Here is a 15,782-nt window from a genome sequence, read left to right as displayed (position 1 = left end):
GAACAAACTGATGGTTACCAGACAGGAGGTCAATGACGAGATGGTTAAAATAAGTGATGGGGATTAAACAGCAGTACACTAAACATGATGAGCGCTGTTGCTCAAGAATTGTTGAATCCCTATTTTATACACCCATCTCAACTTCTGAGCTCATCAACAGGTGCTGGAAGGTTTCTTACTCATCTTGGTGTATTTTTAAGCTCCCTTGTTCACCATTTCCTTTTAGATTTCATTGGGCCATTTATCTCTTATTTCAGAGAGAAAGGGGGGTAAGTAACAGTAATTGCAACTTTGTTTTACTGCATTTTAAAACATTTCCTACAACTGCTTTCCTTCCTCTCTTTTCTTTCTTTCCCAGAGTATGAGGAGTCCTTTCTCATTTATCCTCGTGATTTATTATATGTATATTTTTTCTTTAAACCATCAAAACACGTTTATTTTTACAAGCTTGTAAAAACTAAGACACATGCCAATAAAATGAATAGGCATGGCTACCAACCTAGAAACAACTGTATTTACATTTTTATCTATTTCTTTTCAGGGCTTACTAAAATAAATGCTTTAACATTAAATTTAATTATGTTATATATTTATAATGTTTTTAAAATTTAATTTTAAGTTTATTAAGTTTTTGCATCCTGTTATTATCATTTAAGATAACAATTTTATGCTCTAGAGACCATTCATTCTGGCCAGACTCACTCCAATCATATATTCATTTATTTATTATGTTATTTAATTTTCACAAGAATGTTGTAGGGTAACTATTACAGTTGAGTGTCTTGTGGTTGAGAGAGGAAAGAGACTCAGAATTACTAAGTAGCTGAGCTAGTATTCAGATTTTTGTTCTCACTAATAATTTAGGGCTCTTCCACTGTACCATATATAACAAAAAACAAGGAGGGAAGTGAAAAACAAAACAAAACAAAACTAATGAGAGGACCATAAGCCAGGAGATCATGTGGAAGTAAAGATTAGAGCTGAGCTCAAGAAGCAATGTAGGACACCCATGATATGGAGTAAGACATTGGAAAGAAAATGGAATATCAACAATTTAATATACCAAAGCTAATTCAGTGAAATAAATGTTATTTTTGTAGTACCTTATAGAATTGTGTGGTGTCTGTGTGTGTGTGTGTGTGTGTGTGTATTCTATCATGTGGCAACAGCCAACTGCCATTCTGAGTCAATAACCAGACATACTTGATGCTATATCAAGTGACTATATATGAACAAGTAGCTAATAATTCTGACAGAGAAACAACTTCATTCATCAATCTCTTTATACAAACGTTCCTAGTAATCTCTCTCTTTCTCCTTCTCTCCTTCCGAATTCTTGTCCTGGAATGTAACACTTTCTTTGCCCTCTTTTTTGTGGGTTTGCATGTTTTTGATATATTTATAACATGTTAACTGTATATGCATATACATACATATTCCCATTTATCATAAAACTGCATAAGTTAAGCATAAGCTTCAAGGTTTCAAAACTAACTTTTGCAAAATTTAGTTTTGCTAAATACAAAGTATTCAGGCAGAAATTACAGCTTTTATTTTCTAAATCAAGAGTCCATGGTTTCAGGTACAAGATATCCACAGAACTTGAGCAGATGGTAGTTTGTAATTAATATGAATTTTAAAAGCTGAATGTTGATGTATAATAGCATTTGCTTTGCCTATTATTAGATATTGAATTTTACTCATGTACTGCTTTAAAAAAATTACTCTACACTCTGCCACTTTGACCTTACAGGAGATTAGGAAATGAGAAGTTATTGAGTGAGGAGATCCAACAAAATTACAATTACAGAAATCTCTGAATGCTGTATGTAATTGAATTTATCCACAAGCCAAAAATCAATGCAGTCATCCAGAAACACACCAAATGTGACATTTGGCTTTTTCTGCCTTATCAAGCCTAATTGATGTTGGAAGAAATAAATGAGAGAAATAGTTAGTCTTATAGTAGTAGTCTCTAAGGATATATCAAATAGCCATTCATAAGAGCTAAGGGTAATTCATATTTCTGAATGTCCATTCATGGCAGCAGTTGAGACAAACTCCTTTTGTATCTTAGCCTCCAGCTCCTACAATTTCTCTCTGCCTTCCTATGGGGAGTTGTTAAAAAGGAGACATCTATTTAGTGGTTAGATATTGACATATAATGGTTTTTGAGATGTCTGCTTTGGGATTAAAAGCCAAAATGTGATAGTTAATTAAATAAAATAAGAGTTTTTATATAATTTTAAACACTTACATAAGTATTGACATCTGTGTTATAGTAAAATAATACTATTTTTAGAAGTCTGAGAATAATATCAGAGCTCACAACATCTCATTTCTTTGTTTTGTTGAAATAATATTTTTGCTCCTTTTGTCCACCCAAATAAAGTATCACTATTTACACATATATCCACACATGTATACATATTCATGCATTTCCACATTGGTCAATACTAAAAGGTCCAGTTCCTTCACTGTACCAGATGGATGGGGATGTCTCCTATCCACTACTTTAGCAATTATTTATTCACAGGACTTAGTTTTTAACCGAATAACCAGGAATGGTGCTACTCAAGGTGTGTTCTGTAGCCTGGTGGTGGTCTGCAACCTGTTATCAGAGGGCAAAAAATTAAGTGAGAAATTGAAAGTAAATATTTAGAAAATTATTTGACATTTTGACCGAAATTTTATGTCTGTGAACTACATAAAAAATTGGGACAGGCATTTTTCATGCACTTTTTAATCTTTAATTTTCTATTAATTTTTAAATGCATTAAAATTATTCTACATAAAAAATTGTTTTATATAGATTTTTTTAAAAGGACCATCATAATGATGTTTTAAAACACTTGTGTAGAAGGGTAGAGGTCAATAATCTTACTTATTTTTATTGTCTGACAGTCAAAAATTTTAGAGAGATCTCCTATTTTCAATAATAATTTTCTAAATATCTTAGAATCAAGTTAGGGAAGTCTTCCTGCTTTCATTACATTCTGTAAGTATCCATTATTACAATATGTTATAGTATATGTTTAAAATGTATGTATTACATTTTATGTTTCAAAAAATTTAGAGGATAAAAATACCGAGAATCCTATCAAGAAAGGCAGATTCTTGGGCAGCCTGTGCGGCAGCCCGGGTGGCTCAGCGGTGTAGCGCTGCCTTCGGCCCAGGGCCTGTTCTTGGAGACCCTGGATAGAGTATCACATTCGGCTCCCTAGGGAGCCTGCTTCTCCCTCTGCCTGTGTCTCTGCCTCTCTCTCTGTGTATCTCTCATGAATAAATAAATAACATCTTTTTTTAAAAAAGGCAGATTCTCAATGCCTAAACATGAAAATTTTGTTTTCCTCTTAAAAAAAAAAACTCTTACTGATTCTAATTCAGAGTATAATCTGACCCATATTGCTTCTTTATACTTATATGGTTGCCACCTTAGATTCCTCACATGGATATAAATTACTGAAACAAAATCAATTGTATCTCTTTTATTGTTGTATTATTATATCCTGAATAAAAATCTACTTAAATAGTTACTCATCAACCAAAAAAATATGAAAAAATTTCATTTTTATCACTGATTATTTAGGTCCAGAAGTAATGGCTCAACACCTGAAAGGTGCACTATTTTCTATTTCTATTATATAAAATTTTATGTATGTGTGATTTGAACTATAATAGAGTGAATGAAATTATCATTATTGAGACTCTGAAATGGTATATTTAATACTTTGCAATGTAAATAATTAAGAATGCAAAATAATAAATATTATATAATTGTAAGCTTAATATGTTTCCTTATTATTATAGGTACATGTTTTTGTAAACTGAACCTAGAAACTATACAAAACTTTAATTTAAAGTTGGCAGGCTACTTTTTAACATGGAAACTGAGTTTATTATCGATGTAGATAATATCTGTGGGTTACAAAGTAATTTGAGTGAATAATTTATTCACACAAATTTAAAGCAAGTACCAACATATTATTCTTGAAGAAAACTGTGAAGTCACTTAAGTCTGAAGAAAGATATTCAAAAAGATCTATGCTTTCTGGTTTGGTAGGATAAATGGTGTGGCCATTTGAGTTGTAGACATCCCTCTAAAAGCTCTGGTGTTTCTCTGGTAGAAAAGTTCCACAAAAAATCTCTGTGTTGCTATAATAAGTCATCTATATATGATGACTTCCACATCATTATCTCTAGCTCAGACAAATACTATCAATTCCAAACTCTTCTATCCTGCTTCCTAGTTGGTACCACCTATGATTGTTTAATTTTAGTGCAAACCTAAAAATGGATGAAGTGGAACTAACTGGTTTTATTACAAACCTGTTCTATTCTGTCTTCCACATCTCTGTAAATAGAACTATAAGTCACCTAGATATAAGGACCAAAAACCTAAGGCAGATCTTTGATTTTCTTTTTTCTTTTTCTTTACTAACCTATATTAAATACTTGGCAAGACAATTCAATCTCCAAAACATATCTATCTGAAATCCACCCAATTCATATCCATTACTACCACTCCAGACCAAAGCAAAATTACTTCTAACCTGAATTACAGCCATTGTCTTCCTGATTTCCTTCTTTTACTTTTGCTTCCTGGCAACCCATCCTCTACTAAACACAAAAACATTTTTTCCCCAAATACAAACAGATATTCTAGGAGATTTAATTAAAATATATCAGTGGATACCACTTAAAAACAGCATTCATATCTGAACTATTTTCCATAATCTATAAGTCATTGCACCTCTGAGTCTTGAATGTTCGCTGACTACTTTCTTTCATGTTTCCTACTTATTTGCTATAGTTCAGCTGTATCGTCTCAGTATCATCCCTGCAAATCACTTTATCTCAATTGATGAAAACCAATTCTTGGATTATTAACATTAACATCATGGGTACCCTCATCATGGCTCCCAGATATCTCCATTTCCTGGTATTCCAACCCTTGTTTAATCCAATCCTTGAATGTGGGCTAGACCTAATGGCTCATTTCCATGAACAGAATACAGCAAAAGTGACATGATAGCACTTTCACTCAGATTACAAAGATACTATGGTTTCTAATTTACACACTCTCCCCTACTCTTTCAATTGCTCCTCTGAAGGAAACCGGCTGTCATGTTGCACACTTCTATGGACATACCCACAACTATCTTTTCCAGGAAATAACCAGCAATGACCTGGTGTCTCTCCATATAGCTACATCTCACGATTATAGAAATCCCTCTTTACTCGTGACTTAAGGGCTAGTAGTAGTGATGATTCTTGTTACTGGTGGGTCCCAGGGACCCTTCTCTATTTCTTTTTAGGTCTTCTACCCTGTCATACCTTCACAAGTTCTTTTTTTTTTTTAACTTATGCATGAGACACACACACACACACACACACACACACACACACACACACACACACACAGAGGCAGAGACACCGGCAGAGGGAGAAGCAGGCTCCATGCAGGGAGCCTGATGGGGGACTCGATCCCAAGCCTCCAGGATAAGGCCCTGGGCTGAAGGCGGTGCTAAACCGCTGAGCCACCAGGCTGCCCCCCCTTCACAAGTTCTATGTTGAATGTTCTCAAATTATCCAGTATGAGTGTACTATGTGTTTTCTCTTGGGACTCAGATGCTCATAGGGAGGGATAAAAGCAGACCCAACAATAAGTGATTGGCAATTTTGGTACATGGCCAATGCACACAGAGAAATATGACCAAAATAGAAAGACATGACACATAACAATAGTAATATAAAATTCAGTGATCAGTGTTCTTGATCACATATTTTAATTTCCACCTGAGGTGTATGCACAAACACACACACACACAGAGGCACAGAGTATCATGTAAGTTGGGAATGATTCACGCTGCAATTAAAATATCTGACAAATGGTAGCTTAAACCAAGAACATTTATCAATTTTACAAATAAAGTGCAGAAGTAGGTAACCTTTGTTCTTTTGTGTTTGTTTTTAGCAACTCAATGATTTCAGTAAAACCCCAGGATGTTTCCAGCTTTATGAGCCACTATTCTTCAAATAGGGTTTTTGTGTGTGTGTGTGTGTGTGTGTGTGTGTGTGTGTGTGTGTATTGATTGATTGATTGATTTATAATTTATTATTTATTTTTGTTCTTTTTATTGTACCTGTTACTTAATAGTTATAAGTTATTTGCAGAAGTTCTGGGCATTACAAATATATTCAAAAACGAGAAGCAAGATAGGGCATTGAGGAATCAATGACAACAGGGGCCCTTAGAATTTGTATACTTCTCTCATATTTTATAAATACATATTTTTCAGGAAAATTAAGTCAAATGTTTCTCTTTCCCTTGCTAGAATCTTTCATAAGATCACCTTGAGTCACAAGGAAGAATATGAAGGCAGATAACCTTACAAAAGAGAGTGAAGTTAACATACTTATGATTCACCCCTAGAACTAGGGAAAGGTCCATCTGGGGTTCTCTGATCAAAGAACTTTCCCTAAAAATATCAACAAGTTCTAGAGGTTTTAAACAGGTAATTAAAAGAAAGAAGGCTATTGTTGGCCAACTAACATTTTCTGCAACAAGCGCTTGTCATAACATAGTATGATTACTTATTCATATTTCCTTAATTTTATTTGATAAATTATGTATTTCTAGTTCCAACGCCAGCAGTTTGCACATGGTTACTAAACAAACATTTATTGAGTTAAAGAACAAATAAACCCTGGCAGGCATGGTGACAAATGGAATTTATCTGAAATTTCTTGCTAATATCTATTTAGTAGGTCCGTTAATTGACTTTTAGGTGTTTAGAATCAAGAAGGACTGTAAGAAATCTAGTTCAACGTTCCATGCATTTAATCCAGAGAAGTGGTAATTCAGCTTCTATTTAAAAATTCATAATGGGAAAGATAATGCCCAATTCCATTTTGAAATAGTGTTAATTATTAGAAAATTCCTATTGAACATTTGCTGGAACCAGCATTTGCTGGAACAGAAATGAATTCATACCTCCTCTTCCATCCCTGTTCAAAACTCAGTCTTGTCTTCAAATCATCTACATGTTTTCATTATATTGTTATTTCAGTTGCATTTCATCATCTAAAAGACTTATTAAATTCTGGTGTTAACAATTTTGAACATTATTTTAGATACAGGTGTTTCACCATTGACTACCATATTTTTCTTTTTGTCTGATAAAAAAGACTATCCTTATGCTATTTTTTGCAATTGAACTTTTACTTCATATCTATGCTATTATGCCTAAGGTATAACCATTTATTTATGGTGTTACATGTACATGTTTGTTTTCCAATTGATATTACTAGATGTTTAAGGCCAGGAACCACTTCCTAATTTGTTTTATCTCCATGGCATCTCAAAGTTCTCTACGAAATAAAGAAGTGACACATCTTAGTAGAAAGGACAAGATTTGTTACCCCAAAATCAGTACATTCTTTGGCAAAATTTTCTCAATTTGTTTTAATTTTCCTTATCTTTAAAATGGAACCATTGATGTGCCTAGGTGGCTCAGTTGGTTTAGTGTCCAACTCTTGATTTTGGCTCAGGTCATGATCCCAAGGTCATGAGATCCAGTCCCCTGCTGGGCTCCATGCTCAGTGGAGTCTGCTGAAGATTGTCTCTCTCTGTCTCTGCCCTTCCCCCAACCCCTCACTCACTCTCACTCAAAAAAATGGAACAATTAAGAATCTGATCTCAAAAGTTGTGTCAAGATAAGTTTTGATAACTTTTATACTTTTAAATTGATAATTATGCTTATCATAAAAATTAATAATATTGTACGCTATGGATGTTTGTAAAATATTTAATGATTTCATGTTAAGTTTCACATTATACATTAATATAGATATGTTTAACCTACACTACATATAGCTAAGTATTTGGGTTTAATTTTCAAAACTCCATGAACGTACTAAATTTACTGATACTAACCAAATTGTGAGGCAACTTGATCTTGTTGAAACTCATTCTTTCAATATCTTTTTAATTTTAGCTCTAACTCAACCAGCAGTTATTTTATTCTCATCTTGGTAATGCCTGATACAGCACACGTACCAACAACATAACATGTTATTCTTTTCAAAATTTTGAAATATATAATTTTGTGTCATAAAAGGTAAAGATCAAAATAAACATGCTGTAATCAGATTCTACATGTATCAAATAATTATATTGAAAAAAATATAATGGCAACAGTAAGTTTGCTGAGGCAAAAATTATAGTGGGAAAGAATGTCTCATATACCTGTTTTTGATAAATACAGTTTGCTCCAAAGTAATTTTGTTTCTTACTTATTATCTAAAATCATTTTTACTTGTTTTTATAATTTTCTGAGTTAGAATATGCTAGAAGCTACAAGTTTCAAGCTTTCCTTGTATTTTATGTCAGAGAAATGGTTATTCAGATCCAGTTTTAAGCGAGAGTAGGGCACAGAACCTCCAGTTAATATTTAAAAAAATAATTTATTGTACATAACCTGACTTTTAAATCTACTTACTGGTTCTAATTTTGCCCTATAGAAATACTCTAAAATTATGCTCCTCTTTCTTCATAGAGTATACACAAACACATGTGTGTACATAAGCATACACATAAATATACTCATTTTTGTAATCCATCTCTGATACTGACTTGTACATAAAAAGTGGGTTTCTTTTTCTCTCCTTATCTTCTACCTAGTAAGCATGAAGAATAACTTGCTCTGTGAGAAGTTCTACAGATGTCTAGCTTCTTTTCCTGAAACTAATTTATCACAGATACAAAGCAGTAGGAAGTCTATCTAGTCTCCAACATAAGCTATATTTCATACCTTTAATTTTCCGGGAAATAAAGCAATTCAACCAGAAATAATACATTACAGATATAAATTTATATTGTTTTCTTGTATTTACTTCTTATATCTTTATTCACTTTGTTCTTCATTAGCACATACTATTATTTCAAATCAATATGAATAGAAAATCTGCTAAATAAAATATCAGTGCCTAGCTTGAAAGAAAAACACAGTATTATGCATCATATGCATGCAGCACGTGTGCACGTGAGTGCACAAACACACACACACACACACACACACACAGTTTATTCTAAACTCATATTTTCTGTGCTTTTATTCCCCTGCTTTTAATTTTATCTTTTTTGGAAGTGGTCAAGAAAATTCTAAGAGAAAGCAGTATATCCTATAAAAAAATAAGAAAACTAGAGAAATAAAAGGAGAATGAAAAATCCCATTGAGGGCCATTATTTCAAGAGATAATGAAAACTAATTACCAAGAAATTCTCTAACCTAAGGGGGAAAAAAAGGCATCCAAAAGGCAACTGAGGGAAACACAATAAAAGTGGAAATTTCAAAGAGAAAAGATTTTCATGTGAAAGATTTTTAAATAGACAAAAAGGCTTTATAAAAGGAAACAACAAAACATGATGCTTGAAATAAGTGCTAGCAACTAGTAAATGATAATGACATTTCAAAATCCATCAGTGTGCAATCATTTGAAGTGTGACATAACATAATAATATGTGAAGGGATTTTAGGGATTACTTTTGTAGTCCATTTTAAAGGAACAATTCCACTTAAAAAAAGATCAGTTTAATTTTCAGATGAGGTGTTCTGGAGAACATATTTCTTAGTCTCTAAGATCATATGTAAAAGATATAATCAGGTCTCCTTGCAAATGCTGCATTTTATATCAATTTTATCTGTTATTTCAAAAACTACCAAAAATTTTAATAAAATGTAAGATGAGCCTTTTAGAAAGCATTCATATATATCAACGGAAGTAGACTGAAAGACTTCTTGAGGCAAAAATCTGCCATATTACTATTTATAAATTTCATAATTCATTTGAACGAAATAACTGGAAAATTACTAACTTTAGAGATAAAATCCTATTCATACTGATTATATCTATTGCTGTCAAAACCCCAAATATTCTTACTTGAGAGAAATAATATGCTCATAAGTTCCTTATCTAAAATTTTGGAATATAAAGTTGTAATGTTGAGAAGTATAGTTTTAAGGAATCTGTAACAGAAACTAGACAGGAAGATGGTGAACAAACTCAAATGATAACTATCTAGAACCTGTGGGACTTCAAGTGGTTCCTAAAATCCACTCTTTCAGCTTTCTAAGATTAATAAGGCTGTAGGAGTATGAATCATCCTACACAGTGTTAGAATTTAGATACACCATTTTGGAAGATACAATTCAATCTGCTACAACATGTAAATGGCATTTTGTAATGGTAAATTCTCATTACAAAGTAATGGATAACACTGGGCACGCCATTTACATGAACTCCATGTTTATTTAAAAGGAAAAGTTACATTGAACATTCAAATTACATTGAATAAGGTAAAGAATATCTTTATAAATATATGCACTAAATTTGTGCTTATTTGTGAGTAAATGGTTTCATTGTTAAGATATGCTGGTTAAAAAAAAATAAAGTACCCAGGGAACAATTCCATATTTGTTTATACCTTGAATTGTTTTTAAATAGACTTCATTTTTTAGAGCTGTTTTAGATTCACAGCAAATTGAGCAGAAAGTACAAAGAATTCCTGTATTGCCCCTTGGTTCTCCATTTTGCTTCCCTAATTAATTTTTCTACTCTTTTACCAATATCAGAATATCTTACTTCAGTTTTAAAGCAAGTCTTAAAGTCAAGTAGTCTCAGTCCTCCAATTTGCATTTCCATCAATATTGTATTAGCTATTCTAGGTCTTTTGTCTCTCCATATACCTAGTATCAGTTTCTCATTTTTGCAAAATAACTGTTGGAATTTTTACTGAGATTGCATTGATTCTATAGATCATGTTGAAACAAATTAATATCTTGAGAATGTAGAGTCTTTCTATGTACCACCATGGAATATTTGCTTATTTAGTTCTTTGATTTCATTCATCACAGTGTTATAGTTTTCTGCATATTGATCTTGTGCATTTATTTTATTAGGTGTATATCTAAGTATTTCATTTATTTGGGTGCTAATCTAAATAACATTGTGGCTTTCATTTCAAGTTCCAGTTATTCATTGTGGCACATAGGAAATTTGTAAGTGAATTTTATGTATTAACCTTGTATCCAACAGGTATATTCAACACATCTGTCCAAAATGAGCAGAATAACAATTACACTACTAGGTATTTACTCAAAGGATACAAAAATACAGATTTTGAGGGGTAAATGCACCCCAATGTTTATAGCAGCATTATTAACAATACCCAAACTATGGAAAGGGCCCACTACTGAAATCAATATTACACTATATGTTAACTAACTAGAATAAATTTTAAAAAATTAAAAACCCAGTAGAATACATGTTCTTTTCAAGTGCACATGGAACATTTTCCAAAATATACCTCATGTTAGACCACAAAACAAGCCTCAATAAATTCAAAAAAGCAGAAGGTATACTATGCATCTTTTCCAATCTAAGCTTTGAAACTAGAAATCAATCATAAGAAAGATGTGGAAATAATACAAATACATGGAAGTTAAATAACACTATAAAACAATGACTGTAAAAAAAATAATGACTGTGTCAACTAATTAAATTAAAGAGGAAATATAACACATAGACACAAATGAAAAGAAAGACACAATAATTGAACATCTTTGGGATGTAGTAACAATTGTTCTAAAAGGAAATTGTATAGCAATACAGACCTACCTCAAGAAGAATAATCACAAATAAACAAATACACTTTATACAGAAAGGAGCTAGAAAAGAAAAAAAAAAAAAAAAACCACAAACAAAACCCCAAACTGGTAAAATGAAGGAAATAATAAAGATTAGAGCAAACATAAGTGAAATAGATATTAAAATAAGCAGTAACAACAAAAACAACAAAACGATAGAACAGATCAATGAAATCAGGAAATGGTTCTTTAAAAACATCAACAAAATTGATAAACCTTTAGCCAGACTCATCACAACAACAACAAAAGAGATAGAACTCAAATAAACAACATCATAAATGATTCAGAAATAACAACTGACACCACAGAAATGCAAAGAATGATAAAAGAATATTATAAAACATTATATGCCAATATATTGGACAACCTAGAAGAAATGGATAAATCCTTAAAGCATTTAACCTCTTAGAACTTGTATCAGGAGGAAATGAAAAATTTAAACATACTGATTATCAGCAATGAAATTGAAGCAGAAAACAAAACAAAACAAAAAAACACAAACCTCTCTACAAACAAAAGGCCAGGACTAGATGACTTCACAGATGAATTCTAGCAAATAATTAAAGAGTTATACCTATTCTCAAACTATTCAAAAAATAGAAGAGGGGAAACTTCCAATGCATCCCTATGAGGCCAGAATTGCCCTAATATCAAACACAGAAAGACACAGCAACAGAGAACTCTCTGATGAACATAGATGCAAAAACTGTACTACTTTCTTAAACTATACCCAAAAATAAACTCAAAATGGATTAAGGACCTAAATGTGAAACCTAAAACCCAAAAATCCTAGAAAAGAGTACAGGCTATAACTTCCCTGACCTCGACTATAGCAACATTTTTCTAGATATGTCTTCTGAGGTGAGGGAAACAAAAAGAAAAAATAACTATTGGAACTTCATCAAAATAAAAATCTGCACAACAAAGGAAACAATCAATACAATTAAAAGATAACCCACTGAATGGGAGAAGATAAATGCAAATGACATATCCAATAAAGGGTTAGTGTACAAAATATATAGACCTTAAGCCACTCAAAACCAAAAAACCCAAACAATACAATTAAAAAATGAGCAGAAGACATGAACAGACATTTTTACAGAAGATATACAGATGGCCAAAACACATATGATAAGATGCTCAACATCACTCATTATAAGGAAATGCAAATTAAAACCACAATGAGATATCATCTTACACATGCCAGAATGGCTAAAATAAAAAACACAAGGAACAAGTGTTGGCAAAGATGTGGGGAAAAGAAACCTCTTGCACTGTTGGTGGGAATGCAAACTGATACAGCCACTTTGTAAAACTGTATGGAGATTCCTCAAAAAAATAAAAAATAGAATCAACATATGATCCAATAATTCCACTACTGGGTATTTAGTCAAAGAATACAAAAACACTAATTCAAAAAGATATATGCACTCCTAGGCTTATTGCACAATTATTTATAATAGCCAAATCATGATGGCTTCCCTCCTTATCTGACTCAGGATCCTCCTGGCCCACAGCTCACTCACTCACTCACTCCACACATTTGGTAGTGACCTGGTACATGTATGTTCCCAAACTCCGCCAGACCAAAGAAAGCTGTCTCCTCATCAAGGAATATTTGGTGCCATGCTAAGCCCTGCAGAGTGTATTAGAGGTATAAGGGCTCACAATCATTTGTATCTTCCTTGTCCTCCTCTCCAACTTCAGACAATGAGTCCTAACCTGTGCAAAGTAGACTCCCAGGGAGTATACAGCAATAAGCAAGCCCCCTCCTGGGCTATCCTCAAAGATCTTGCAGTCCACTGAGGGACAAAGAGCAAGGTGATGCAACCATTTAGCAAAAGCAACTTATATGGGGTGGCCTTAACTGGGTTGATTAACCTCTGACTCGTCTTCACGGACAGAAGGACAATGAATAGTGCATACAGAACAGTGGAAATCAGTCTGGATGGAGGGATAACTCATGTGTGGGCTAAGAGGCAAAGAGAGAGACCGGGAGAGAGAGAGAAAGAGAGAATGAATGTACAAAGTAATGTAGGGTGAGCAGGGCACCTAGGACCTTGCCAAAAATGTCTAACTTGTCCAGAACACCAGTTCTCTGAAGGTCAAGTATGAGTTAACATAGAATAATTTTTTTTTTATTTATAAAGATAAGTTGGACATCCCAAAAGAAATAAAAAATATAAGACATTCAAGTACTGGCAATGTCAGGAAGTAGGCGAGGAGCATGGAAATCATTCTAGTGGGGCCATGTGAAAGCAGAGAAGTGTCCATCAGCCTGCATCTGAGGTATGAGGAACCCAGCTCCTGCAAGGAAAGCAGGAAGAAATACACTGATTTCTTTGTCTCCCTATTCTTTAATCTCTGTGTGCTGCCTCCCAATGGCTAAACTCAACCAGCATCCTCTTCACAAGTTGGCTCAGGTGATTCATTCCAAAGCGGCAAAAAGCAGGGGAGGGAAAGGCTCGTGATGGATCTAGGGTGGGGGTAGGGGATAATTGGCACAATTATTCTACTGCTGGAGATTTTCAATTTACAAAAGTGGATGAGTGTCTGAAAAGTGATCCATGAACTGAAAATGCACTTAGGTATTAAATAGGAACACAAAACATAATTCAGAAAGATGTCATAGCATTTCAAAATGAAAAGGAAAAAAAAAAGAAAAAAGAAAAAGAAAACATCCTATCCTACGCAGTGCTGACACACACGGTAGCATTAGCCATAAAAGCTTTCATTTTATTTTCCAAAAATAATACTGATTTCTCAGGTAACCAGTAAAGTTCAAGCTCAAACAAGCTCAAAGTAATGTTTTAAACTATGAAACAGAGAAATTTTGTAAATCAAGACATAGAAGGAAACAAAAATATAAATGCTTTTTTCCAACATTAATGGAGTCTCACAATAAAAACAGGAAGGAATCACAATATTGTATAAAATTATAAAATCACTATGAATTTAGCGGCAATCACTATGCTCTAAGATAAGAGATGTATATTATCCACACTTCTATCTGGAAAGACCAGTCCACATTGTATATCAATGGTCCATAAAATATTAGAGCCATTATGATCACATAGATTGACATCCCTTGCTGTTCATTTCAAGAAAAGTGTTTAATGTACCACACTGAGTCAATGCTCATTGCATATACTATACACATTTATGTGGGAGAACAGCAAGGCAATTTCTTATCTTGAAATAATAATTCATATAACAGAAAAATCGATGTTTTGTTTAGTTAATGATTATGCTGTGGGTCATAAATTAACTAGGAAATGTACTATCAGTCCCAATGATATTTCAACTTGTGTGTGCAACAAGGGAAGTCATTTGAATATGATAAAATAAAATTTTACGTGAATTCCAATAATACCTAGTCTTATTCTCAGAGGAAAAAAAAATGGCCATCACTAATATGCATCCTCTTTCCTCATCAGTCTTGGGGGAAAAAAAAGTAAACAATGAATGCTTAAAATGAATTCTTGGATATTGAAGATACACATTTTTCAGCATTCTGAGCAAAAATGTGGTCTGCCTGTATACTGTTCTGCTGCTAACTACTTTTTTCCAACAGATTTTCTTAGAAGCTTAATGAGATTTGAAATGAGGAACGAGATAGAAAGATCTCTTCACGACATGAGTAATGCTACTAAAACCTATTTCTATGAGTTTCAGAGTTGCTTCAGTGGCAAATCTCAATGATATTTTCATACATCCTTATTTGCCTAAGCCCTCACTGAAATATCAAATTTTCTTAATGTTGATAAGACAGCAAGGTAATCTTTTCAAAAGATTGAACTGAGTTCTGAATAGGTTGATAGCCAACCATTTTATTCTTTTTCAACATACCTTCTCTTATTGGTGAAAGAAACTGATAAATTACTAAGTATATTTTAAAATCGTTCCAAATGCTGCAGCAGATTATGAAGAAATACTTTGTACAAGTTTGGGTCAAAGGAGTGGATTGGAAACAATAATTCTGTCAAGTAAAAATTCAAAATACCACCTTTTAGATAAAAGTGATCACTTTTGTGTCTGTTGGAGACAAATAATAGTCTTCAAAAAGAAAAC

This window comes from Vulpes lagopus, chromosome 1 (genome assembly GCF_018345385.1).
Source record: "Vulpes lagopus strain Blue_001 chromosome 1, ASM1834538v1, whole genome shotgun sequence".
Taxonomy (NCBI): Eukaryota; Metazoa; Chordata; class Mammalia; order Carnivora; family Canidae; genus Vulpes; species Vulpes lagopus.
Note: the sequence above shows the minus strand (reverse complement) of the source record.